Source organism: Artemia sp. Qi Xiang Cuo, chromosome 4, assembly GCF_049724085.1.
Source record: "Artemia sp. Qi Xiang Cuo chromosome 4, ASM4972408v1, whole genome shotgun sequence".
Classification (NCBI taxonomy): domain Eukaryota; kingdom Metazoa; phylum Arthropoda; class Branchiopoda; order Anostraca; family Artemiidae; genus Artemia; species Artemia sp. Qi Xiang Cuo.
Window position 1 is genome coordinate 22,719,214 of NC_142797.1, and position 25,776 is coordinate 22,744,989.

Sequence of the window (25,776 nt, forward strand, 5' to 3'; positions counted from 1 at the left end):
AATTCACAAAATACCCATGTCTTTCATACCTTATTCTTTTTTTTTTCGCGTTCTACTCGTTCTCTTTCATTCTACTTCTCGCATTGCTTTACAGAAGGAAGAATCTGCAGTATTGGATAAAATATACTGATTTTGTAAAATAGAGAAGTCCGAGTTCAACTAAGTTTGTTTTTCACAAGATCTGGTGCAAAGATAATCTGGGATTTTTACAGTTTTGATCAAGATATCTGATTCCTAAGATATTAACGCCTTTTCCTGTAGGATACCTAATATTTTGCATAATAGACCTTGCCCAATAGCATGCTGGCTCCAGAAAAGAGGAAACAGTATCGATTCTATCACGCAAACCATTTACTAATATAGTTCTGAAGCCATTTAAGGTTACAATAACATGGAACAATTTCTAATCCTTCAATGATTTGCCTTCAGAAAATGGAATTGTCATTGAAAATGTTTGTTCAGTTTTTCTCGGTTATCAACCATTCAGCTCTCCTGAAATTTGGATCCAGATAGATACCAATTTGGATACCAGCTACCTTGAAACCTCCCTTGAATATATTCGGGGCAAGCACGCTAAGTCTGCCATTATCCTTCATGGAGACTTCAACGTCCATCATAGCCTGCCGCTTTGCTGCAAAAATACTGATACGGAAGGGTCGCATTTGTATGATCTATCTCTCTCTTACGGCCTGAAAAAGCTTGTCAATTTTGATACGTATCACGGCCCAAACGGATCATCTCGTCTTGACCTATTCCTTACAGATCACCCTGACTCCTTTAAGGTAGACGCTCATGCTCTCACCAGTGACCACGTCGCCGTCGTTGCACGTGGAAACCTACGTATTCCGCCTCCAGTAAAGCATGAATGAACAATCTGGCTATACAAAAGAGGTGATTGAGACGGTTTGAGAAACACTCTTTTTTCTCAGCAGAGGAGATCCTTCCTCTTGGAAAGCCCAGAGAAAGCTGCAGATAAATATCAGCCATATTTGACTCTGTCAAAAAACATATCCCTTCAAAGTGGATCCAGGTGTCCAGTAAGGACAAACCTTGGTTCAATGCCCAGTGTAAGAAGACAATCCGAGCAAAGCAAAAGGCACACAAGCGATGGCTACTTTCGAAGAGGACAGAATTGCATTCATAAATGCGCGCAAAGATGCAGTTCGAGCGATTCGGCAGTCCCGGGTTCAGTATAAGGAGGAATTCACCACCAAACTTCAACTTGCTTCGGCAAAGAGTTGGTCGAAAATTGTCAAGGAGGCTTTATCGTCGTCCAAGGGGACCGCAATTCCTTCTCTCCAGAGTAACGGGACAGTGGTACAAGGTCCACAGGCAAAGGCTGAAGCTCTTGCAAAGGCTTTTGCCGAATTCTCGAATCTAGTTGATGACGGTAGAGAAGTGCCCAAATTCTCCGACCGAACCGACACTGTCCTGGAACGTGTGAGTTTTTCTGCTGCCAAGATCCTTCGCATTCTGCAACATCTGGATGTGACCAAAGCCACGGGTCCTGACAACATACCAAATGTTGTCCTCAAATACTGCAGTGCCGAACTAGCTGGACCCTTGTTATTGCTTTTTCGGCTGTGCTTTTGCTCCGGAACCTTCCCACGAACATGGAAGTCCGCCCATGTTATACCTACTCTAAAGCCAGAAGGCGATCCAACGAGCGTGGGCTCCTATAGGCCTATTAGCCTTCTCTCATGTGTTGGCAAAGTTGACAAGAGCGTCTCCAATAAAACACTTCATCAGTACCTGGAATCAAATGACCTTCTAGGCGATCGCCAATAAGAATTCCCCTGGAACTATTCAATATTAGACTGCCTAGTGGCCCAGTATAAGGTGTGGATACAACTTCTGGCAACGGGATACGATATCAGGCTACTATCCTTCGACATTGTGAAAGCTTTTGACAGAGTATGGCACCGTGGCCTGCAAAAGAAACTCTATGTGTATGGTGTTCGTGGATGTCTGTTAAAAGTGATTGAAAGCTTTCTTTCCGATCGTTTACTGCGGGTTGTTCTTGGCGGGTTTATTTCCCACGAGTATGCAGTGAAAGCAGGGGTACCCCAGGGCAGTGTCTTGGTACCTACGCTCTTCCTTATCTACATAAACGAAATGGGAGACAACCTCGCAAACCCTCTGCATCATTTTGCCGACGATACCACGACACACTCAGCCGTCCCTAAACACATGGATTTTCCCTACAGATGGATTTTTTGAAAATTAAAAAGTGGTCTGATGTATGGATGATCAACTTCAATGCATCGAAAACAAAAAAAGCTTCTGATTACCCGATCAAAGGTGCCAAGTGAACACCCCAGTTTCATCTTCAAAAATGAAGCTATAAAGAGAGTCGACGAGCTTTGTCTACTGGGGATTCATTTTTCTACCAATCTCTCTTGGAACAACCACCTTGATCGGGTGAGAACCTCCTGCGCAAGAAAGCTGGGAGTTACTCTTCGCTGCAAAAACCTTCTTCCATCAAGCTTGATCATCCCACTCTACAAGTCTTGCATCAGACCCATAGCTGAATATGGATGCCCACTATATGCTGGTGCTCCAAAAACGCTGTTGGCACCACTTTAGAAGATCCAGATTAGGGCAAATAGGGCAGGCTGCGCCTCTACACAAGAATTGCTCCAGCCTCTAAATGAAAGGTTTGCTGTAGCGTCAATGGCTGTTTTCTACAAGTACATGAATTCGCCTCCCTCAGACGAATTCTCTCGAATTGTGCCCCCCTTTGTCCAGCCGACAAGGCAGACACGAAGGCACACAGCTTAGTCCAATTATCCAAAAGAGGATACGCCAAAAACCGAGTACTTGAGGAACAGCTTCATCCGGCATTGCACTTCTATCTGGAACAATCTTCCTGGGGATGTTGTTCCTGCAGATCGCTCTGTTGACACCTTCAAAAGAAGGTTCAATAGACATTTAAAACCTCGAGGCCATTGAAAGAGGTAAATGAATAGCGGCATATCAGATACTTTGAAGTACCTGGCGCCGTGAATATTAGAATAAAAAAAAAAAACACCACCAATTATGTTCTTTGTTCCTGACTGATAAAGAAATTGATTCTTCAGAATTCTTTTGAGACAAAAAATAAAGTACTGTTCCGAATTGATGTATTCAAAACGACTGTGAAAAAAGACACAAATTAAATGAAGAACTGCACAGAAGACAAACAGGTGGTGAAATTAATTTTATGACTAACAACAAGATTGTCCCAAAAAACTCTCAACAGCCTGCAACCTCCCTGAAGCTGCAGGTAATGCAGATGTAGAGGAAATTGCTGCTATCGAAAACCATATAAATAGTACTGTTAATAGAAATTATAGTTTAAACATGTCAAATGTAAGCCTACATTTACAACAGATGATGATGAGTTGTTTGCCAGTGTCAAGTGTTTGTAGCACAAAATCTTTGAACAATTCTTATTTCTAATCTTGTCAGTCAAAGCTAAGTGGTACCAATGATGCCTATATCGAGCGTAACTGCACTGTTATTACTTTACAGTAATGTAGATTGCATCACAGCCAAATTAGATAAAATTAAGGCTGTAATGTCAACCAGGCCTGAAGTGAGTGTCTTTTCTTTTACTGATGTTGACCAAAGAATATTTTAATGTCACTTACTGATGTAGAAATCTAGATCTCTGTGTTTACAGTAGTTTTGAGTCTTGTGAATCCTGAAGGAAGAGGAATTGTCCTGTATATCCCATGAACCCTGAAGGTAAGAACACTTTACAATGATTTCCCAGTATGGGCCGTGGGTAGAGCAGATTAGGATGAAGATTGAGCAAAAGGGTCTTCCTTTAATTATAGGATGTATTTATAGAAACCCCACTTCCCCCTGTAAGAAAAGTTTACACCTTGCAGTTGCAAATACTATAAATTCAGCAATGAGTTATCCTTCCTATAAGCTATTAGTTGTTGGAAACTTGAACCTGCCACAAATCTCATGGGTTGATGGCTATGTTGTTGCAGGTAATAATGATTACCAGACTGGCCAGTGCCAACAGGAGCATTCATTATATCATTCTACTAATTTCCAAACTAGGTACCGAAGGGCCAGGAACCCAAATATCCTCGATATCCTATTTGCTAAAAATGAGGAAGCAATCCAAAGTGTTGACCCAGAGCTCCCTTTTGGGGTAAGTGACCATATGGCCATTACTTGCTGACTAAAGGTGTACCCACAAACAGAGAATTTTAAAAAGCATGTGTTTACAAATTACAACAAAGTCAGGCAAGATCACCAAGATCTTGCAGAAGGTCACCAAGACTAGTCCTTTGTTGAAAAAAAAATATATAGAGAATTCTTAGCTTGATAAGAAGAGGGTGATCATACAAAAAACTGCAAAATATACAACAACCACTTGTAAACATAGACCAGGAACGCTCCCTTATATGACATGAGAAATCAGGCCAGCAATTTAAAAGATCAAGAAACTCTGAAGAAGGTACAGGGACATTCCAAGACAGGCAAATTATGACAATTTTTAATTGATACGAAATATAGTCCGACACCTTACAAGAGAACTTACAAGGAAGTACAAGGAGTCATTAGCATCAGCTTCAAAACCAATCCAAAGAAGTTTTGAAAATATGCCTCAACTCAAAAGCCCAGAAGACAATTCAGTAACAGAACACCCAATAGATAAGAATAGTATAACCAATCCTGGAGATATAGCCAAAGTCCTGAATAAGTAGTTCAAGTCAGGTTTCACACCACCAGATAATGCTCCCTTGCCATAAATACTCGATTACAATATTGAGAAACATTTGTAAGTTATCACCATCAAACCCCTGGATTTAAAACTGTGGCTCAAAAGATTGAATTCAAATAATTCTGTTTGCCCTGATGGAGTTCATCCCCACATCTTAAAAGAGGCCCATTTGGAGCTTGCCCCTCCCTTAATAAAACTGTTCCAAAAGTCTCTGGATACCAAAGTAGTTTCTCAAGACTGGCGAAATGCAAATATTATGCCTGTCCACAAGGGTGGAAGTAGGAAGAATTTCACCAATTACCAACCCATTAGCATTATCTCAACAGTCAGTACAATTCTTGAAGGAATTGTGAATATCATAGTTACTAGACATTTATTTGACAACACAATGGTCAAAGACAGCCAACATGGCTTCAGATCTGGGTCTTGTATCTTATAGATGCTTATTTCAACATCACCAAGTTGCTAGATCTCAATCCTCCAGTTGACATAACCCTTTTTGATTTTTCCAAAGCATTTGACAAAGTCTGTCATTGCTGGCTGAAGATAAAACTAAAATTTATCAATCTGGAGATTGTAGAATGGGTGATACGGTTCCTTCTAGGAAGAAAGCAAAGAGGTAAGCAATGGACAACAATACTTCTCAAAAGTTGCAGAAGATGACAGTGACATGCCTCAGGGAACAATCTGAAGTCCATCAATGTTCAAGGTTTTTATTAATGATGCTCTAGAAGCTGTAAGAAATAAAATCAGCCAATATGGTGATGATTCAAAGCTTATTGGCTCTGTGGAGTCATCAGTTACAAGAGCTTCCATGCAAGAAGATTTTAACTTGATTTCACCATGGGCCCATAAGTGGAAACTTAAATTTAACATTCAGAAGCTCAAGTCAATGCACTTTGAGAGAATGAACATAAGGTGACAGTACCAAATGATAGTAGGGGATGGCTCAAGACAATTGACTCTTAGGCAAAGGAGAGAGACATGGGATATATTGTTGATAAGGAACTAAAATTTAGCAAACATTTACAAACAGCAGGGGCCAAAGCATTTCAGATCCTTATCATAATCAAGCATAGGTTACTGTATGCAGCAGATCATCTGAATTTATGACCAAATTGTACAAGATTCTTGTGTAACCACATTCTAGCCTGATTTCCATGCTGACCTGATTAATAGAAACATGTTCAATATTATAAAGTAAGAATTTCAATGTTTTACTTTTATATTTTCTAGGCCCAAAGCTATGGGGGACCATCAAAGAGACAGAGTGCACTGTCAGAGAAGCCACCACAATATTCTGAAAGAGCATAAAATAATGAATCTAATGATAGACCAACTAATTTTATTTAATTAGGTTGTTTTCTTGAAATATAGACAACCACAACACATTTACTGTAAGTTTCTTTGGTAAATTTTCTGATTAACATGAAATTGATATAGCTAAGAAAAAGAGATATTTAATAGAATCAGAGTTTCATCCTTAATCCAAATATAGACAAATATTCATTTACATCAGAAAGGAACTTTACTTCTACCCTCCCTAGGGTGGAAACATATACCTTGAATTGTATATGTGCACTGAATTTTCTGCAAGTCACTTTTCTTCCAAATGAGGTATCAATGTACAGTTGAAAAAAACTGAAAGTATTCATCATAATAATCCTAAAGAGTTTTCATTTTAATTTACCTCCCCCCCCCCCTCTCCTAATGTGTAAATATATAGCTCAATTATATATTTCACATGCATTTTTCATTTCTTGATTACATAACTCTTTTGTTCAGATAGATTTGAAAGCAATGAAGCAACATTGACAAAGCAAAGAAACAGAAAAAAAAATGAGAAATACATGATTTAGGCTATAAATTTGCCTATTGGGGGTAGTAAGGTAAAGTAAAGTGGTTTTGCTATTTTGGAAAGAGCTTAGGTTAGGAAAATGAAACTTTCAGGGATTGGTCTACAGACTTAAGAATGAGCACTTGTTAAGGATCCAGAAACATGCAAGAAAGACTGCACCAAGAAAGACCAAGATGCTTAATGAAAAACAGGTTTCCTCTGCTTGTGAGGTGTTGCTCACAACAAATTATTCATTTTTGCTCAGGATTTGGAAAGGGAAACATTGTTTCACTTTCCTAGCCTACTGGAGCATTGCCTGTAAAATAACTTTCTATTGATAAACGCCTTTTTAAAACAATGATTTTAAATATGGGGGAAGTATTTCTCAGCAGGTTTCAGGAATCTAAAAACAGCACAGCAATTTTAGCATTTGTCAATAATCCTCTTAATGCTAAAATAACCAAATAGTTGAAATTTTCTCCTTCTGAAATCAATAGTGAATACGACTGCTTTGAAATACAACTGCTGGATTAAAAAGAATTTAAATAGAACAATGGTATATATCACTCAAAACTCAAATGTCTTTGTGTTGGATTGAAAATATTGGAAAGAAAAATTTGATCTTAGTTCAAAACACAATTGGTTGGCTTTGAATAACCTGAAGAAGGAAAACTTGATCATTTTCATTTTTTTGCAATAGTGTTCTTGACTTAAGTTCAAATGAAAATGATCATGTTTAATTTTCTTTCCTTTTCCAGTTCTACATATAAATACAAACAATCCTTTTCAGTTCAGTTCAATATGGGTTTTAATTCAAAAAAATATATATAAAAATACACTTAAGTTAGTTCCTTGTGCATTGATACACGTTTGGGCCTGTAATAATTGCACACTCTAAATACAGCATGGCCTCCTGTCCTCTCCAATTTCCACCCCTAACCGCCATCAAATAACAATAAATTTAACACAACTTCTCCTCTGCTCACACCCCTTGAAGTATCAAACTAAAATATGATAATTAATAATAATATTGAAAAATTCTAAACATAATAATAATAAAATAAATCTAGTAAAAAAAATATTTAATCTTTTAGATATTTTTTCACATTCTTTTTACAGGAGCCGAGAGACCTATATGACTTCAGCTCTTGCGGAAGTGCATTCCACTCTCTAGCACATGCAATTCTTGGAGAAAATTCTGACCTAGCTGTTGGTGTCGGGGCTATGTAAATGTCTGATGAAGATCGTGTATTTAAACTATGGATTTGTGATGCTAGTGTGAATAAGCCTCTAAATCGTGATGGGAGTGTTCCTGAAAAATATTTAAAACAAAAAACGCTGCAAGATAGTCTGTAAAGTGATGCCATTGATAGTCTGTTTGGTGCTGGGCCTAAAATTTGAAGTGCTTTATTGTGAACTCAGTTTAGTCTCTGTAAATGTGTCTTGAAATTAGATTGCCAAACTGTAGAACAATATTGAATGATATTCAAGCCTGAACATTATCAGGCATAAACTGAGAAGCTGTCTTAGGCTTCTCAGATGCTTTGAACCATGCCTAAAATTAAAAACAGCAATGTAAAAACCTGACAAAACTTTTTTCAATTTTTTCTTGTGCATTGGGATCTCCATGACAATAAACATAAGTTTCAAGACAACTTGGGATTTTTTTGGTGAAATTCTAGTTTAGCTACTTTTTGCTATCTTAGAAAGGGGTTATGCTAAGAAAATGTAACTTACAGTAATTAATCCAAGGCCAAAAACATACTCTGGGAAGGTATTGCCAAGCTTCCATATTAACTCTCTTCTGATTTCTAATTCTTAGAATTTGTCTACTTCACAGGTCTGTATACATGAGATATAGTTTAGTCTGTACACCTATCCCTGAGAGTTTCATTTTCTTAACCTAACCCCTTTCCAAGATAGCAAAAAGTAGCTAAACTAGAATACCAAAATTCTAGTTTATCTACTTTTTGCTATTTTGGAAAGAGGTTAGGTTATGAAAATGAAACTTTCAGGGATGGATCAAAAGACTGAAGAATGGGTACTTGTTAAGAATCCAGAAACATGCAAGAAAGACTGCACCAAGAAAGACCAAGGTGCTTAATGAAAAATAGGTTTCCTCCACTTGTGAGGTGTTGCTCACTCAGGGACAAAGATTTAAACTTTAGTTTTTTTGGGGTTGAAGGGGCAAGAAAAGGTACCTAGGTGGTAAATTTCTAGGTGGCACTATAATTTAGCTACGATGAAAGTGAAAACATCATTTGATGCCTTTTTTATGCTCTTTCATAATACAATAATTGCTTCCATTGCAAATTGCATCTTGAGCCCTTAAAGGGGCCCCAAAAATATTTTATATGAATTATGAAAGAGCATGAAAAAGCATCAAATGATGTTTTCACTTTCATCATAGCTAAATTATATGGCCCACTGCGACTTTACCATGAACTTTACCCCCCCCCCCCACCCCCCATAATGTGCAAATATATACTCTTGAATTGTTGATGGCGAAGTTTTGAAGTGCAAAATTCAGTGCTATTTTTGTTGACAGCATTTGAAAAGACTGAAATGGTAGGAAAACAGTTTGAATTGAAAATCAAGTATTTTGTAGGTTAGGATATAACTTCTTTGTGTGGTTACAAAAATAAAATACCTTTGGGGCCCCTTTACGGGCTAAATATGCAATTTGCAACAGAAGTGATTATTGTATTATGAAAGAGCCTAAAAAAAGGCATCAAATGATGTTTGCACTTTTATCCTAGCTAAATTGTAGTGCCACCTAGAAACTTACCACCTAGGTTATGTATTTAACATATGCTATACTTTACCCCCACCTCCACCCCCTAATGTACAAATATATAGCCCAAATTTGTTTATAAACTATTATATTTTCATCCTACTTCTTTTTATTTCATTAGAATTAACAAAACTTAACTTATTGCATTTTTCTGGATTCTTAACAAATACCAAAGAATGTCATGAGAAACTGTTTTGAAGCATATACCTCCACTCCTTCTGTCTCTAGAGGGCAGTGACCTTTGAAGACCTTCAAAAATATTTTTTTTATAAAATTTAAACCTTGCAAAATAGGTCTTCTGCTGAAATGAAGCACAAGAACTGTTTTCAGTTTCAAAACTTTGCTCAATCTGAACTAATGAGGTTTCAGATATATGTAGGCCTATCTTAATTTCCTAAGGTTAGAGAAAAAAACCTTGGCAATTCCTTTAGATAGGATTATTGAACTATAAAAAAATAACAAGAAAAGGAGTCAAGTGGGTAAAATTCTAGTTAAACTACTTTTAGCTATCTTGGAAAGGGGCCAGGTTAGGAAAATGAAACTTTCAAGGATAGGTATACAGACAAAAGTATAGGTAAATTTGCAGTGGGCCAGATAATTTAGCTAAGATGAAAGTGAAAACACAATTTGATTCCTTTTTTATGCTCTTTAATAATTCAAGAATTGCTTCTGGGGCTAGTTGAATCTTGAGCCCTTAAAGGGGCCCCAAAGGTATTTCATTTTTGTAACCACACAGAGAAGTTATCAACACTAGTTAAGTTATAGAAAAATGGATAAAAACATATCACTAGTTTGTAAATAAGTTGTTCAAGAGTAACATATTCCAAAAATACTTATTTATAACAATTCAAACCTCATTTATTAGGCAACTCAAATGAAAAACATTGTTGTTGTTGAGTTGAGTTGATTTGAGGTCACCTCACGTCTTCAAGGACCTTGTGACCAAATTTCGTGTTATTTATCTTTCTTCGATGTGCAGTAATCTTCCGACTGCTGCAAATGAAAAGACGGCACATTATACAATTTTATAGATAGGCACTACACATTTCCAAGTTTATCAGTCATTGACAAAAAATCCAATATGAGATTAGTTATTGTTAATGAATGTTCACTATTCCATGTAGCATGATTTATCTGCAATGGTAAACCATACAATTCAAAAAAGTCCTTAATCTTTTTCCTATATTTTACATATGATGTACAATCGAACAAACTATGTTCCAATGTTTCATTTATTCCACCAATTTCGCAATTGGGATTTTCACCATAAAAACGCCCCATATAACTTCCTGGGCCACAATGTCCTGATCTTATACGAAAAGCAGCTCTTCCTCTTTGTCGGTTAAGATGATGGTAAATGCCAAGATTTGATTTGGCTGAGGTCATGCTGTCATTGCTAATTCTGCTTGTTGCTGTATTACTTAGCAATAATTGGTCATTTCTTATTATCTTTTGTATTATATTAGCAATCTGGCTAATTTCATTTGGTGTGTCTGGCATTAAAACCTCACCATCCAATATGGCTTCTTTTGCTAGTTTGTCCACAGCCTCATTACCAGGGATCCCAGCATGACCAGGCAACCATTGTAAAGATATTGACCAGCCACTATTCAATGAATAAAGCAACATAGAGTAACATTTATAAATTTCAGAACTTTTATTCTTTTTTAGATGGAAATTTAGAATTACTGTTACAACACTCTTTGAGTCACAAAATATTATAAACGTTCCATGCTTCTGGAAATAACTTCTGATCAAATTGATGGAAATTTGTATTGAAAGACAGTTTGCATTAAAATTTGAAGCGAACTGTGGGAGACAATACATTTTAATTATGCGAAAATTTTGTATTAAACATGCCAAACTTACTCCTTGATTATCTTGTTAATCATCAGTGAACACCTGGATATGATACTTATATAGGGATTCTGTAAGTCTCTTAAATAAAGGAAGTGCATGTGGTATTATGATTGCAGGGAATTCAGTGCTTCCTGATAGGGATTTCAGTGTCTAAGGGGCGATTTGTATCACTGAGGGAACCTTCAATGCCATTGTTAGGTTCAGTCTAACATCTTCTTCATTTAGCAATGAAAGAGCAAATTCAATGCAATACTGCTTATTCCTTTTCCTGGATGGATTTTTTGTGAGTATTCTACCAGTCTTGATGATTCTGGTTTTAATAGGATTATTGTCACTGATCCAAACCTTTTGAAGATAACTTAGTGCTTGAATTTTCATACGGGTCAAAATTAACGGTACTCCAGCTTCACTGTGTAGAAATTTTGTTGGCGTTGTTTTCCTGGCTCCAAAGGCAATCCGAAGTGCTGAATTTTGGATTGCGTCAAGTTTTTTCAGACAACTAATCCCTGACAGACCATATATCTGCAAGCCGTATTAAATTTTTGGACGAACATATTTGCAGTAAAACTCCACAAGGAAAGGAGCTTTTACTCCATGTTTGGGTCCAGTAAGCATTTTCATCACATTCAGTTTTTTTTGGCACAATCTGCCTACATCATTAACATGATTTATCGAAGATAACTTAGAATCAATTTTGCAGCCCAGAAATTTAGTCTTTTCAACAAATTTAATTTGATGCCCATCAAGGAGCAATGTTGGCTTTGTCACAAGCTTTTTATTTGTGATTAACATGGCTACTGTTTTTTCCAAGGAAAATTCAATGTCAGCATCACAGGCCCAGGTTTCCAGAGCTCAAAGTGAACTTTGTAAAGCATCTTTTATTTCTTCGATTGTTCTACCTGTGGCCCATAAAGCTAAATCATCCGCAAAGACAGAAGAGTGAGTAGATCCATCCTCTATGGGTATGTCATTGACAATATAATTAAATAAATTGGGACCCAATGCAGAGCCTTGGGGAACAGATCTCATAGGTGTTATTTGGTCAACTGTAGTGTGTTTTCCAACTTTGACCTTGACATTACGTTTGGTTAAGAAACTATAAATTACTGCAAGTATTCTTCCCTTAAATTTGGCTTCTATAAGGTTATTAAGAATTTTCCTATGAACAATGCTATCAAAGGCACCCTTCAGATCTAAGAATACTGCAACCATAATCAAATTGTTCTGGAGGCAATGCAGTGCAGTTTTTTGAAACATTACCAGTTTTATAAGTTTTCAGTTGTACTACGATCTTTGACAAATCCACATTGAAAATCATTCAAATTCTTATTCTCTGTTGTGATGTAATTTATTCTATTTTTTATAAGTCTCTCATAAACTTTACCAATAACTGGCAACAGGGTAATAAATCTATAGCTATTTAAACTGGTTAGGTCCTTGCCATACTTGGGTAGCATAACTGCAACGCCTTCTTTCCACATTTCAGGAAATTCGTTATGGAACCATTGATCATTTATGATGTTCAAAAGAGTTGTTACCCAAGTCTCAGATAGATTTTTAATGAAATGGGGGTAAATTCCATCATTACCTAGTGCAGTAGCTTGCAAGCTACATATCACACTATTCAGCTTAACAACTGTAAATAGATCATTATAAGGCTCTTCATTACTCTGGTTGTTGATGTGATTTATTTTCCAAATAGTACGTGCATCTCCCTCAGAATCTGGGTCGTGGCAACCAACAGTGCATTGGAGAAGTTCCAATCCTGCCTTAGCTTTTTCTTCATCTGTAACTAGTGCAAGACCATTCAAATATAGAGGAGGATTGGAGCAGGCTGGTGGAGTACCCATCATTGACTTTATAAATCTGAAAACATTGGAGGAAGGTTTTCAAAAGTCAAGACCATCAAGGAACTTCTTCCATGACTCTTCTTTTGCTTTAACTATTGTTTGTCTAAAACTGGCTCTAGCCTTCTTAATTTCTATGAGATTTTCAATAAAGATTACAAGGTTATACTTCTTTTTAAGATTGTTGAAATTTTTTTTTGCTTGTTCAAAACTTTCATTCCACCATTTAGACCATTTATGTTTGTTCCTGCCAACAATTTGTGGCACTGTACTGTCTGCAATTTTTAAAATTTCACGCTGGAAAATATTTATACGGTCAACACTACTTATACCATGGCTTATAATTTCCTTTATGTCAGTTTGTCTGCACTTCATTGTATATTCATTCCATTTCGCTTTATTCAAGTTATGTTTTGGTGGTGTTTGTTTTTCATTTTGTGGTGATAGGTGTTGGACTACTTCAATTGAGATACAATTATGGTCACCTTTAAAAGATGCAGAATCTAAAACAGATATGTTTGCTTTAGAAGCAATATTGGGGCTACAAAACTGAAGATCAATGGTGGTATATGTTAACCTCTGGGAATTATGCCTTGTTCTTAACCCTTTGGGAGTCAATAAACAACATGTGGTATTTAGGAGTAAATACTCCACACTGGTTCCAGGTTGGTTTATAATTGGGCAGTAGCACCATACACTACTATGAGCATTTAGGTCTCCTACAATAATATAATCACAATTGCTTGGGATTTCACTGACTAAAGCAAGTAACTCAGTACCAATGTCATTGTTCCCTGAAGGATTATAAATATTAATTATATATAGAGGTTTCTTACCTTTGATGAATATATTGCACCTAATTACCTCTATTCCTTTATCATTCATAGAGTCCATAGAATGCATTGTAAGTGGAACAAAATGTATATTTTTATGTATTCCTATCATTACACCACCACCATTACCACTGCTTCTGTCCTTCCTTATAGTTTGGTAGGGATATAGTTTTTGAACTATTTTATTCTGAAGCCAAGTTTCTTGTATACAAAAGATGTCAACATTTTCCTCGTCCATACAATTTAGGAAGATTTCTTTTTTATTTCTAAGAAATGATTGTGAGTTCCATGTTATTATCTTCAGATAATTAGTTGTTCTGTTCATTGTTGTGAAAATTTAAAATAGCACCTTTAATTTTAAGACTGTCTAATTTTACACTGGTCAAAGTTTGGATAACTGTGCATAAATGATCTATTCTGCTGTTTATACTGCTGTCTTGTATTTGAAAAATCACAGGTGTGATAGCCAAGGCCGAAACAATAGGTATAAGAATATCTCCTGAGGATGTAGTATCTTTACTTTCCTGATTAAATGAGCTGTGGCTGAGCGATTATTTGCTGGCTGTTTGTGCATATGTTCTGTACACAACCTGGGATCTCTTGTACCCCAGGTTGTATTTTTATGCCATCAGCAATACATTTCTATCTTGTTGCCTAATGGGACATTCCCTAGATGTTGAGGAGTAACAGCCTTTTCAATTAGCACATCTATAAGTTTGTACTTTTTCTGGTTCAGGTTCAGGTTCATTTATTATTCAATCTTACATAATGACACTAAATATATACAGATATCTGGCAGGGAGACAAGCTCGTTTTGCACAGATAAAAAAAGAAAAACAATAAAGAAATATACGGATTTTTATTCAAAATGGTATACTTCACAAACAAATATAAATAAATCAATAAATGTAAGGTTAATTACTCACCACATCACGGCAGACACCCACCCGACGATACATAAACAACTCTCAACCAGCAATGGGACAATAAGAAGTATATCAAGATCCGAGAGAGATCGAAAAATAAGAAGAGAAAAAAAAAAAAAAAAAAAAAAAAAATGAAAATATTATATGACTAATAAATGTCCAAAAGTAATGATTTTATTTTATTTTTTGAAATTCCGATCGACACATCAAAATCAAAAATAGATTCATATTGGTTCCACGCGGCAACCACACTATTTCGTAGAGAAAACCGGGACCTCTCTGAAATTATTAACGGCTGGCGTAGTTTGCGTATGCTGCGAGCTAGATGAGAAGATGGCGGAGCAACTGGGAACAAATCAAAAGAAAAGAAATAACTGGGCAGTGACAGGAGATTATGATTAACCTTGAATAATATCGAGTTAAAAGTAACTGCAAGTTTAACAGGAAGAATATTCAATAAACAATATAAACTCTTTGTAGAAGACTTACTGGGGAAAGACGCTGGGGAAGGAAGATAACTTTTTAAAATACGAAGCGCCTTATTTTGTTGCCTCTGAAGCGGAATTAAATGGGTTCTGAAAGTATTCAAGTAAATAAGTGGGCAATAATTTAGATAAGAATGAACAAGAGCAAAATAAATAGAACGCATAGCTTCGAGCGGCAAAATGAATTGCATACGTTGCATAATACCCACGTTCCTTCCAAGCTTCAATCTTATACCATTTATATGCGGCTTCCAACTCAAATTTGAGTAAACCAGCACACCAAGGTAACGAATAATTTCAACACGTGATATATCCATACCTGAAACAGATGACTTAATCAACTTCAGACATGGAAGTGCCCGTGACGTACACGAAAATACCATAAACTTTGTTTTTGAAGTGTTCAGAGCTAGCCTATTTGCCGTAAACCATGCTACTAGTCTATCGAATACTGGACTTAAATTATGTTTGACACGATCTTCATCGATTCCAGAGACACTACAGGCTGTGTCATCTGCGACGAGAACGGTCAGCCCTAGGTCCTCAACTGAATTACTAATATCATTAACATAAATTAAAAACAACAGAGGGCCGAGAATTGAACCTTGGGGCACTCCAACTTTATTTGACTGGTACGAAGACGTTGATATAACATCGCCCCCATCAATACACTGGACTCTATCGCTTAAATATGACAATATTATCGATTTAGCCGGACCACGTATACCACAATTAGATAATTTTTCATTTAAAATCATGTGGCAAATAGTGTCAAACGCTTTCCGTATATCCACGAATATGGAAGCTGGAATTTCACCCTTATCCAAGGCATCATGAATAAACTGGGTTACTGCCAAAATAGCATGCTCTGTAGAATGTCCTTTTCGAAACCCGAATTGGGACTTACTGAAAAAACTATTCTTGTCAAGAAAATTTACAATCCTCATGTACAAACAACGTTCAATAATTTTTCCGAAAGCAGACAGAATAGATATGGGCCTATAGTTGGACGGATCTTTTATATCTCCCCCTTTGTGTAGTGCAATAACACGGGCGGACTTCATACATGAAGGGAAGATACCATTCTTGAAACAAAGATTAATTATGTGCACAAGAAAACTTACTATACTAGGCATAATCGATTTAAGCAAGTTCGTAGAAGATCCGTCGATTCCTTCTGAGTGTCCATTTTTGAGTTGATGAAGTACAAGCATCAATTTAGCAGACGAGACTGGAGTGAGGAATATGGATCGGTCAGTAGAAGAGGGTAGAAAACTTTTGAAATCAGCAGAATTTGGCGTTGATTTTTGGGATGCCTCTTCCGACGTCTTTTCACCTATTTTAGCGAAGTGCGTGTTGAGCATGTTGGCGACGTTAAGTTTTCCTTTAACAGCTGTATCACCACCTGGTGGCATCATTTCGTCCGGAAAAGAATTCAACTTTTTTTTGCCGATACAATCGTTTATTAATGTCCATACCTTCTTAGGAGATCCATGCGCGCTATTGCATGCCTTCAAATAGTAGAGCTGTTTAGCAGACCTGAGAGCCTTGGTTAAGCAATTTCTGTAAGCTTTAAAAAAGGCTTGATTTGTTTCATCGGGATTCGATAGATATATTTTATACAGCCTGTTCTTTGATTGGATCGACCTTAGTAGTCCTCGTGTAACCAAAGGCTTTTTAGATCTGTTGTAACGTCTTAGACGGGTTGAAGACATCGGACAAGACACATTAAGTGCTGTGGTAAATTCGTTGACAAAATACTGTGAAGCTTGATTTAAATCCTCGCAGTCTAAGCACGGAGAGGGGTCAATTTTAAGCAGCAGTTCATTCAACCGCTGAACAGATGTAGCATCAAGCCTTCTAGTTGTTTGGATCGGAGTCGCCGTTTGTCGCCCAGTTTTTATCTCCATCAAAAGCATAAAGTGGTCTGACGTGTCATCGATAATAACATGACACGAATCAAATTCCATATTTAGAAAAATATTTTCGATTACCGTTGCTGTCGAGCTTACAACTCGAGTTGGAATACGACAAGCTGGGAGAAGCCCCAGCGAAAGACAAAGTGTCAGAAAATCAACAGCCGAAGGCGAATATTGTGTAGATGAAAGAGCATGACTAGCATTACTTATATCAATATTAAAACCCCCACTGTACATAATCTTCCGAATCCGCTCAATTGTGATCGAAGAAAACGCTTCCAGCTTACTTATGAAATGTTGCACCGAAGAGCTAGGTGGTCTGTAAAACAAACAACACAACACTTTTTCATTACCAAAATCAAGCTCAACAACCAAAAATTCAAACAACATTTCTTCATACATAGAATCAAAATCTGAAACAATCCTGTAAGTAATATCATTATGAATAAAAAAACCAAGGCCTCCTCTCGATCTGTCATTCCTAGTCTTAGAAATAAAATTGTAACCATTAATATTCGCTAGGCGACTAGTTGACTCATTTAAGAAAGTCTCACATACAGCTAATACATCAACTCGGCAGCATGGAAGGAACGAAGATAAATGGTCCAAACTACTCATCAACCCGCAACAGTTTAAACTCGCCAGCCTCACACTACCAGGAGAAACATGTCCGTTAATCTCATTAGGGAGTAAATAAGTGTTAATAGGGAGGGATCTAATAGAGATATCATAATCATCATCCGAAAAACCACAATCTGCAGAAATTTTTATTAAATCTAATGGGTCTCTCTCAAAATCTCTCAACCCACTCGATGCCCCATCACCGGCAGAATTAATCAAAATCATTTTGACTTACCAAACCGTCTGGTGGGAGTCTGTAGTGATGTGGCAATAAATCATCAACAAAACCTTGATGTGGAAGAGTACGGCACTTCTTGTTAAATATCTGATCTTCAACTTAAAAAAACACACCAAGCAAAAACAGAACCTGATTTCTAGCCCTATGGAAAATACAAAAAAAGAATCGCGACGATGAAGCATAATCTGGCATGGCAGACTTAACAAGTCGAAGTCGCATTGAGCACTGAACACAATAAGAAAGAAAAAAACAACGAAAAGAAAAAAACCAACACTGACTAGTGGTCATTTTCCCAATCATGACACACACCAACAAAAGAACTTGTTTCATCTCTCGATCGTGGACGTATTTCATTAAACAAATAAAACAAATAATGGTCCGCGTATACACTACAAACAAACTAATTAATCTTTTCCCAGTCAGAAGAATCACTTTTTTTCACTTCTAGCCATAAGTTAATACCCTTATGACGCACTCTGGATGAAACGATAAGTTTCGACTCTTTCATTTCTTGTGCTTTCGAGAGTAGGGAGTTTCGAATCATGTTGAGAGCAGGGGGCAGGTCTGTAGAGATTATAATCCCACTACCTTTTAGCTTTTTAACATTGTTCATGATCGACACGACATCACTCTCCGAGCTTAGTGAAATAAATACGGGGGACTCCTTGCGTCGGCTATTTTGCTTGCTGCGCCTATTTGTGATGTTTGCAGCCCGTGAAGAAATCCGAGAGCACTTAGTCATAGATATGTCACTAGTTACACCCAGCTTTTCGCTAACTAATTTAATGACGCTATCTTCAACTTTATTTTTAGGCTCTTCTGCCGGTAAACCATGCACAATAAGGTTCAGACGGCGATCTTTCACGTCGATAAGTAGTAGCTGTTTTTCCAGGGCCTGGTACTTGTCGAAATACTCGTCGATAGTTTTCTCAAAGTTATTAAGCCTCACATCTCGGCCGGCAGCCTCCGTTCTCAGCGACGTGATCTCAGAAGTAACTCCGTCAAGCTTATTATTTAATTCTGTCTGCGTAGCAATAATAGAATCTAGTTTTCCGCTCAAAACTTTTCTGAACTCGTTGAACGATTTTTGCGTAACATTAGCCATGATAAATTTCGATTATAAATCCGCTTTGGGAGAATTGGGGATTAGCAGTTCATTCGAAATAGCATCAAAAGGGACTTACTGGCAAGGGGGGTGTGTGAATACCCCCCGCTAACCAAATATACTACGATTAAATCAGCTCTTGACTCCTACAGGCAATGCATCAAACAGGTTTGGTCAATTAACTATAAATAATTCAAGTTCAAAAATGTTGATTATGATAAGTCCATAGGGAATCACAATTGAGTCTTACTGTATAATGAGATTATATCAAGACTTGATTCTGTTGACTATGATAAGTCCGTAGGGAATCACAATTGGGTCTTATTGTATAATGAGATTATATCCAGAATATATCCAACAGAGGTGTTTACAGTATGAACGCCCAAACAAGACTGAATCACTGTTTTTGTAGAATCACTGTTTTTGAGAGGGCAATTCACAGACTCATGCTTTCCAGAACATCTTAAGCAAACTGGTTCATTTGCTTTACAATTTTTTTGTAGATGACCATAACGTTGGCATTTAAAACACTGAAGAATTCTACGATTATATACAAAAACTTCCTTTTTCCTTCCACAACACCACACAATAGGTGGGAAATAATTGCTAGAAAACACCACCATAACAGCAGAGCTATCTTCAAGTTTCCTTGACTCTCTTTTGTATCTCTTCTGCCGTATAACCTCAGTGATCTGAACTGATGACTCTATGCACTTTTTTAATTGTTCATCACTCATGTACAAGGGCACTCTTTTGAAAATCCCTCTTCTCGTGTATTCCTTCTTCTGAGCTTTCACTTTTACACCTCCTATTGATTGAATTTTTTGAACTTTTTCTGATTCTTCAATGGTGTTCACATAAACTGACAGCATATTTCTTTCTCTATTTGATTCAATTTCAAACATGATGGGGGAAACACACTCCTTTAGTGATTTAAGTATGGAAAATTCATCTACGAATTTTTGATTCGTATCTATAGCTTCAAGTTCTACTCTTGCTAGAAACGATTCATTTACAGGAATATAACAATGTTTTGTAATTACTGACTCTAGTTCTTGTATTTTATTTTTCTCTGTATACTTACACAAGGGGATTTTTCTCATTCCATCCCGAAAGAAGGGTCCAATCCCAGACTTGGGAATCTAATTTTTCCATCCTCACTACTGTCTATTATTCTTTCTGCCAACTTTGGATTAACACTTCACATATCTTCATCAGATTCTGCTGGTAAAGATGGGAAGTCATTATTATTGTCAAGAATCTGGAACCAGTTTTGACAGGTAGATTGTAGCCACTGATGCTGGCTGCACTAAGTTGTCCATTAGAGTTATTCACTGGGACATGAACAACTTGTTGCTGGGGCTGCCACCGCCCCTGTTGAGAAAAATGGCGAGCCTGATACTGGCTGTATGACATAGGGGCTGAAACATACTGATCATTACTTCCATATTGTCCACAAACACTGGTGTTTGGTTGAATGATCATATAGGGTGGTGACTGATAAGCACCTGATAAAGGCGCACCCCCCAACCAGGGGTCTTGGTTACCCATGTTGAGCCTACAAGCCAAATTCTTACTGCTTTAATAAGGCACAATAATTGAAAATGTAAACAGTTAAGGAACAATAATTGAAATTGCAAATGATTAAGCAGGATAAAACACAGTAAAAATATATACTTAAGAAAGAAGATGTTTATCCAACCGTTACTCTTCTTCTTCCCCCACATACTTTTTCAAATGAAAAACATTTTCCTACAATTTCAAGTTTTTCAAATGCTGTCAACCAGTGCTGCTATGTCAAAATTTTAATTTGTACCAAACAAAGCTCTACAAATGTACTTTTTTGGGGAAAAAATGTCCCAGACACCGAAAATTTTAGTGTGTGTTGTGTGAAGTGCAAAACACGTATCTTCCTTTGAATAGTAGGTCTACTCTCTACAAAATAAACAACCTTTTCCATTGCCCTTCTTTTCTCTTTTTTTTATCATTGTTATTACTAATTTATTTCCTTCGAAATCAAAGAGCAGCTAAAAAGATAAAGATGCTGTCAATGTAATACATAATAACCCAATAGTTTTTGTCCATCATACAAATTGTCAGACTGTCTCTATGAACAAGAAGACATAATCTAAATTTGGGGCTTCACCTATTGGAATTTGTAGATTCTGGGCTTTCTGAATAGTTAAGTTGGTCCAAAAAAAGAACTCCAAGATGGTTTTTCCACTTCCACTTTCTAGTAATCCAGAGCTTCTATAATCATTTTGTTTTTATGTTTATTAAAGTCAATTTTTAATTCCTTATCCTGTTTCTACCACCATTAAAATATTTTTTTAGTACAAAAGCTCCCAGCATCCAGAAATTTGTAAGCTCAAATGCCCTTTCTTCTGGTTTGGTAAAGGGTACTTCAGTCTGGCTTCACATTCCAGACTGCAAGCAAAAAAACATTACCACAGAATCTGAAAACCAAGATTCTGGAAGGTAAAGCCCCAGCTTAACTCCATTTTTATTGGACTATGCAACTCTGTTACAGCCCAAAAAAGCCCATTATTTAGGCTTACAAATTGGTAAATTTTTCATTATTCATATTATTGACTCACAAATAAAGTAAACATACCACTTGATGCCTTTTTTATGCTCTTTCCAAATATAATAATCATTTTTTGTCAGAAATGAATTTTACCCCCGACTCATATATATACCAATTCAGGGTATATATTTGCTCATTAGGGGATGGGGAGAAAGTTTAAACTTACCTCTCATTTACATCAGAAATAAAATTCACCCCAACCCCCCTAATGTGCAAATATATACCCTGAAGTGGTATATATATAGGGGTGGGGGTAAAATTCAGTTTACTTTACCGAATGAAAATGAAGCTATAATGACACTTGGATTTGTGATGGTTGGGAATCTAGTGGAATAAAAAAAAGCCAACCACCCAAGGTGAATCTCCTCAGTTTGAAAATTTTTATCAAGGAAAAAGGAGCCTTCTAAGAGAAATTAAAAGTAAGAAGAAATTTAGAATAAGGCGATCTAGCTCAACTGCATATATATATATATATATATATATATATATATATATATATATATATATATATATATATATATATATATATATATATATATATATATATATATATATATATATATATATATATATATATATATATATATATATATATATATATATATATATATATATATATATATATATATATATATATATATATATATATATATATATATATATACACAACTTTGCTCAATACCAATTAATGAGGTTTCAAAGATCTGCATTTGTGCAGAAGGGAGCAATAGCAAACAAACAAGAGGCCAAATTGGTACCAGCGGTATTTTAATCCTTAAACTGCTGGGAATAGGTGATTTGAGTATTGCACTTCCCACATTCTGTCTACCTCGAAAATTGTCAAGGCAATAAATTTTGCGTTCTGAGCATCGACGAGATATAATACTTTCATTTGAGCGCCAGGAGAGGAAAAGCTAGAAGAAGAGTTGAAAGTAACTGTGGCAAGTGCTCTAGTGGTATCTGCCGAGAGTTATTTGTCCAAGAGCAAATCATTTGCAGCAAATTGTGTCAAGTTTATTTCGATTTTTGTCAATAATTTATCCTAAAGTTTGGACTTTACACTAACGCTACCTAGCGGCGCTGCATTCTCGTGTTCCTGGTTGCATTCTGTTATCCAAGTTACGTTCTGTTACCTGTTACCTGAGTTGCGTTTTATTTGGTGTCGCCATGATATCAGTGCCTGAAAGTTGCAAAGTTGCAGATTGCCATCAAAAAGGCATCGAGAAAGCCCAAGAAAAGGTAAAGACATTTGTGCTGCTTGTGATGAGAGTCTGGATGAAGAATCTAGTGCAATGAACTGCGACATTTGTAAACAATGGCTTTGCATCGATTGCCTTGAAATTAGCAAACCCGAGTATAATCTTCTGACAAAAATGACAAGGAGATTAGGCTGCGAATGGAAGTGTCCTGTTTGTAAGGGTAACGCCCATAGTGGCGCTAGTGCAGCTGAAATACAAGCAATAGTTAAAAAAATACTTGAACCACTTGAACCTGCAATAAGTGCTGTACAGGACCTAGATATTAAAATCAAGAATGCAGTTAAACAGTCATTTAGTGAATTCAAAGAAGAGTTCAAGAAAGACATTTATGCCAAGTTCAAGGATGTGGAGACTCGTATTACTTCGCTTGAAGAAGGCCCGGGGGCTGCTAGTAATCCTGATCTGTTACAAAAGCTAATCAAATCTCAAGTAGAATCTCTTAAAGATGAAATGAACCAGCACCTTAAGAGCCACGTGAGAAAATGGATCACTGAAGATAGAGACAAACAAAGACGCAAATCAAATATCCTAGCATTCGGAGTATTGCCGCAACCCACTGATGAGACATTCATTCGTGACTTCTTATGTAACGAATACAGACTACAACGGATAGCTGTAAGAAATGTTCGCCACCTCGTCAGTCCCAATAACTCCAGGAATGAAAATGATTTGCGTAAGGCGAGCCCCATTATTTTTTCGGTTGATGAATTAAAAATTAAGAAAGTGATCCTGCAAAAGTCATATGAGAGAAAAGGAACAGGCCAAATTCAGTTTAAAAATGATGTTTCAAAAGCCGACCGTATAAAGAGGACAAAGCTGTGTGAAGTACTTCATGCGCGACAAGCTAATGGTGAAGAAAACCTAGTCATTCGAGGCAACAGAATTGTTCCAAAAAACGTGCCCACCTCCACAGCACCAGCTGCAATGGACACGATCTAGATGCTTCTCAAAGAAATATAGATAGTAGTGTAAATAGCCCTGTGTCTTATAATGTTGAAGTTAGTACTATTGACGAATCAAGTGAATCTTTTTACAGTGCAAGATCAGTAAGCTATATTCTTTCTGAGCAGACTGTTTTCATGAGTGACGTTTCAAACCACAGCAGCATAGAGTCTGGGGAATGTAATGATCTGGATAATAGCCCGAATAAAAGTTGCACGCATTGGATGAACAATGGTCTGAATGTTGTCTTCAGTAACATAGATTGTTTAACGTCAAAGCTCCATGAGATAAAATATGCCGTTTCGTCGGAAAAAGCAGACGTTTACACTTTCTGCGAGATTAAACCTAAATGGACCAACACTCCTCTTGGAGATACCCAGATCCAGATACCCGACTATACCTTGGTCACCAACTTATCTAGAGAAGGAGGAAGAGGAATAGCCCTGTACATCCGAAGCTCTCTGAAGGTAGGAAGCATAGATATTAATTCAGATTATGAACCATATATTGAACAAGTGTGGATATCTGTCCTCCTGCCTTGTGGGCCATTTTACATTGGTTGCATGTATAGAAGCCTCAGTTCCCCTAGCCTTGAATCCTCTTTACTTGCTATGAGTACTTCAATTGATATTAAAATGAAGCTACGAGGAAACATAACTATTGTTGGTGATTTCAATCTCCCAAATATTCAATGGGTCAACGGATTCGGTTTTTCTGAAAATAGTTTAATAAGACCATTCCTGGAGTGCCTATTTAATCATTCTTTGTACCAGGCAGTTAACTTCGCGACAAGATATAGAAATAGCCAGAACCCTTCGCTACTCGATCTACTACTAGCAAAAGACCAAGAGTCTATAATAAGCATCAAGCCCCTACCACCATTTGGAGCTAGTGACCACATTGTCATAAGTTGCAGTTTTAGACTGTATCTCCAAAGACTAGAATTTACAAAACACGTGTACACTGATTACAGTCTAATTCGTCAGGAACTGACTCAATGTGATTGGTCTTTCATTGAGAATACAGATGTGGAAGAGTCATGGACAACTACAAAAAGAATATTACTGAAGGCTATTGAAAATCACTCTTCTACAAAATGGAAAAGGAAACCAATAACCCTCCCGTATATTACAAAAGAAATAAAAATGGCTAGGAACAGAAAAAAGAAATACTGGAAGCTGTACACAAAGAATCAAAACCAGGCTGACTATTACACAAAATATAAGCAGGCACGTAACAAGCTTAGAAGTCTCTCCAGAAATATCACCGAGAAGTATGAGGAATCAGTGGCAGCTGCAACAAAAACTAACCCTAAGAAATTTTGGAGGTATGTGTCATCGGGTAAGCCTGGAAGGCATTCTGTCACTCAACTTGTACAAGATGGATCTAAAATCTGCGACCCAAGGGAGATAGCTAATGCATTAAATAAGTAGTTTATTTCAGTATTCACAGTTGCAGATAATGCCCCACTTCCAGACCCCCCACAGTACAAAATTCAAAAAGTATGCCGCCCATTAATATTACTAAAGTAGGTGTAGAGACTTGACTAAAGAAGATTAACCCTAATAAATTAACAGGACCTGACGGAGTGCCCCTCGGCTCTTAAAGGAGACGTATGCAGTACTATCACATCCTCTCACCCTACTATTCCAAAAGTCCCTAAATACTAAATCTATTCCACAAGACTGGAAGGAAGCTTACATTACACCTGTTCATAAAGAAAGCAGCAGAGATGAAGCCAGCGACTGTCGACCAATTAGTCTCACCTCGGGAGTGGGAAAACTTCTTGAAGGCTTA

General features: G+C 36.9%; 1 protein-coding gene across 1 annotated transcript in view; it reads right to left on the bottom strand.

Annotated features, from left to right (window-relative positions):
* Nucleotides 1-25,776, bottom strand: part of LOC148952893 (uncharacterized) — a 448,257-nt gene that overhangs the window by 56,831 nt on the left and 365,650 nt on the right. The gene's annotated exons all lie outside the window — the stretch shown is intronic.